This window comes from Loxodonta africana, chromosome 1 (assembly GCF_030014295.1).
Source record: "Loxodonta africana isolate mLoxAfr1 chromosome 1, mLoxAfr1.hap2, whole genome shotgun sequence".
Lineage (NCBI taxonomy): Eukaryota > Metazoa > Chordata > Mammalia > Proboscidea > Elephantidae > Loxodonta > Loxodonta africana.
In genome coordinates this window covers 80383812-80387875 of record NC_087342.1, presented here as the reverse complement: position 1 = coordinate 80387875, position 4064 = coordinate 80383812, and the positions used below count along the sequence as shown (strand labels likewise).

Below are 4064 nucleotides of genomic sequence, written 5' to 3'. Positions count from 1 at the left end.
AGGTGTCCATCAACGGATGAATGGTTAAATAAATTGTGGTATATTCACACAATGGAAGACTACACATCGATAAAGAAAGGTGACGAATCTGTGAAACATTTCATAACATGGAGGAACCTGGAAGGCATTATGCTGAGTGAAATTAGTCAGAGGCAAAAGGACAAATATTGTATAAGACCACTATTATAAGATCTTGAGAAATAGTATAAACTGAGAAGAACACATACTTTTGTGGTTACGAGGCGGGGGAGGGAGGGAGGGTCGAGAGGGTTTTTTCCTTATTAATTAGTAGATAAGAACTGCTTTAGGTGAAGGGAAGGACAATACTCAATACATGGAAGGTCAGCTCAACTGGACTGGACCAAAAGCAAAGAAGTTTCCGGGATAAACTGAATGCTTCAAAGGTCAGCGGAGCAAGGGCAGGAGTTTGGGGACCATGGTTTAAGGGGACTTCTAAGTCAATTGGCAAAATAATTCTATTATGAAAACATTCTGCATCCCACTTTGAAATGTGGCGTCTGGGGTCTTAAATGCTAACAAGTGGCCATCTAAGATGCATCAATTGGTCTCAACCCACCTGGATCAAAGGAGAATGAAGAACACCAAGGTCACAGGATAACTAAGAGCCCAAGAGACAGAAAGGGCCACATGAACCAGAGGCCTACATCATCCTGAGACCAGAAGAACTAGTTGGTGCCTGGCCACAATCGATGACTGCCCTGACAGGGAGCACAACAGAGAACCACTGAGGGAGTAGGAGCTCAGTGGGATGCAGACCCCAAATTCTCACAAAAAGACCATACTTAATGATCTGACTGAGACTAGAGGAATCCCGGCGGTCATGGTCCCCAAACCTTCTGTTGGCACAGGACAGGAACCATTCCCGAAGACAACTCATCAGACCTGAAAGGGACTGGACAGTGGGTAGGAGAGAGATGCTGATGAAGAGTGAGCTAATTATATCTGGTGGACACTTGAGACTGTGTTGGCATCTCCTGTGTGGAGGGGGGATGGGAGGATAGAGAGAGTTGGAAGCTGGCAAAATTGTCAGGAAAGGAGAGACTGGAGGGGCTGATTCATTAGGGGGAGAGCAAGTGGGAGTACGGAGTAAGGTGTACATAAACTTATATGTGACAGTCTGACTTGATTTGTAAACGTTCACTTGAAGCTCAATAAAAGTTAAGAAAAAAAAATTAAAAAAAAAAAAAGATGAGGCGCTGTAACAGCGAAGTTTGGTTTTACAAGTCTTCACCTCATTTGGAAGGATTGGGCTGCCTCCACTTTAACTGACCCCACGGGTACAGTGTAGAACTGCTACATAGTGTTTTCTAGGCTTTCACCTTTCAGGAGTAAATTACCAAGCCTGTCTTCTGAAACACCTCCAAAACCAAAACCAAACCCACTGCCGTCGAGTCGATTACAGACTCATAGCGACCCTATGGGACTGAGTAGAACTGCCCCCATAGAGCTTCCAAGGAGCGCCTGGTGGATGCCAACTGCCGAACTTCTGGTTAGCAACCGGAGCTCTTAACCACTAGGCCCCCAGGGTTTCGGAAGTACTTCTGGGTGGATTCAAACTGCCAAACTTATGGCTAGTAATTGATCGCTTAACCCTTTGCTCTTTCTCTGATCCCCTTGCTCTATTCCCATTCTTACCGAACAAAGAGCAGGAAGAGAAGAGACTAGAAGCCTACAGTAAATGTCAGGACAGGTTTCTCTAAGAAGAACTGGATTGTCAACAGGATTTTAAGAGACAGTAACTAGGGCAAAAGGAAGATAACGCCTGAACAGGGACTTGAACCCTGGACCCTCAGATTAAAAGTCTGATGCTGTACCAACTGAGCTACCCAGGCCTCTTTACTGGTCTTTTCTTGGGTACCTAATGTAGGTTTTATGTAAGCCAATTGATTATATGTTCCAGGTCCTTCTTCCCAAATAGCTTCCTTGTAATTCTTCTGCTTGCCAAGAAGATTTTGTTCCAAACAGATGTTATAATCGCTGGGAGAATTTCCATTCCTTTTATCTTGTCTTCCGTCTCTTTACACTTTCAGAAACAGACATGGTCGCCTAGACAAAGTGCTACTGGCTTTCAGATCACATTGCTACACCCAGAGGGCTTCATGTCCACTTGCATCTATTTTTCTTGAAGTAACATTCATGTTACTCTTCTTTGCATCCCTCTGCATTGTCTTGTACGTCTTTCTTGCAGCCTTGGGAGGCAGAGGAGAAAAGAGTTGAAGGAGAGAAAAATTTAAGACTGCCGAGAATATTCCATAATGCTGGGCATGCAAAGGCACATGGGTTTAAACTTCTGCATCTCTATGCTTGCTTTTCTTCATGATACAACTTCTCTACCATCTGTAAGCCACTCTTCCCTCTGTTCGTTTTATTTCTCCTCCTCCTTCTTTCTCGTCTCCTTTTGCTCTTTCTTCCTCAGGTCTTCGTGTCCTGAATGCTGTTTGCTATTCATATCCGAAGGAAAACAATAATTCTCTGAATGAATTAGTGTCCATTAGGACATACAATCCAGAATATGGCCTAAGATAGTTTTTGAGTTTTGACCTAAACCTGGAGAAAATGCTGTACAAGGGATATGGAAACAAATGGGAGGTTTTGAAGTGAAGGAAAGCTTATCTTCTCTGGGGAGGAAAGACAGGACAGGGAATGGGAAAAGACAATTGTTTACTTCTTTCAAATAACTTGGCACTCCCAAAAAACTAAGATTATGTGAAAACTGAGAGAATTTGTGATTACTTAACTTTAGGAATTTGTAGATTTCTCATCTTTCCTACCCTACCAATACACAATGCAGAGTTGGGTCACATAAAATCACCTAGAATTGTTTTGTGGATCAATCCACAGGGAAACTAGGCAACGACTTTTAGCAAAATACCCTGGGGTTAGTTAGCATTTCAATGAGCAAAGCATCCCTCCCAGCTATTTTGGCTGTCTTCTATCCATTTGATGTAGCTTGGAAGTCAAGGAACTGCACCTCAGACATAGGGACCACTCTCCCAGGGAGGTTTGGGACCCACTATCTCATCCCACCTCTGTATCAGGTGATTCTTTGACTTGTTGGTAGAGGATCAAGTTTTTGAAGCCTATGTTATGAATGGATTATAGTGAAACATTTTCCTGGCATTAAAAGCAGGCATTTCTGACAAAAGGAGCTCTTTTCCGAGCTTCTAGACTTTTCTCCCTGGAGCCACACAGTATTTTCTTTGGTCTGAAGATACCAACTTCTGGCAATCCTTCTCTTGTTGCTGTCATCTGCCCTTTATTGCAGAGTTCAATTCTTGGCTCATAATTCTGTACCCAAATGCATCATCATTATAAGTAACTTACATGAGAGCAGCCTTGAAGAAATATGTCACTTGTGGACATCTCAAAGCCTCAGTTTATTAATTCTAAGTAATTGTTTTAAAATGTTTCAGATAATATTTGACTCATTTTTTGAATGTTGTAAAATTACCTCCAATTGCAAAGTTAAAAAATTGAAAACAGAAACTTAATATTTCCTTATCAGCACTTTCACTTATATGCTTGTACAGTTTCCTCACAGTGTTGGCTGTAGGCTCTAATGGGTAAGGTGTCTGGCTTCAGATCTAGATGATTGAGGGTTCAAGTCCCTTCGTGGTTGTTTATTTCTCATGTTGCAACAAGTAGAAGATTCTCGAATTGACTTTCAGTGACTAATTCCTGAGGTGTTGCTGGAAGGGAGAATTGATATAGGCGAAGTATCTTCTTTCATGAATTGACAACTAACATTAAAGAGGCTTTGGAAATCTAAAATGGGCTAAGCCTCAAAAAGACAAGGGAGGAAATATGTATGCTCACAGATGATCATCATCCTGTCATTTCAGTTTATTACTTTTTTGTAATGCTTTTCAAGATTTCAACGAGTGTGAACTAAAACCATTTCCATAGCCAACTCTTCAGATGAAGATTAGACTGGACTATAAAACATCAGATAATACCTGTGAAGAGTGTGCTTCTTAGTTCAAGTAAATATACAAGACTTAAATGGGCAGCTTCTGTCTGGAGATGGAAAGAGAAGGCAGAAA

General features: G+C 41.7%; 1 non-coding gene across 1 annotated transcript; it reads right to left on the bottom strand.

Annotated features, from left to right (window-relative positions):
* Positions 1-1780: 1780 nt before the first annotated feature.
* TRNAK-UUU (transfer RNA lysine (anticodon UUU)) lies at positions 1781-1853 on the bottom strand. Its single transcript has one exon. It is a non-coding gene; the product is annotated as a tRNA-Lys (tRNA).
* Between the last annotated feature and the right edge of the window lie 2211 nt (positions 1854-4064).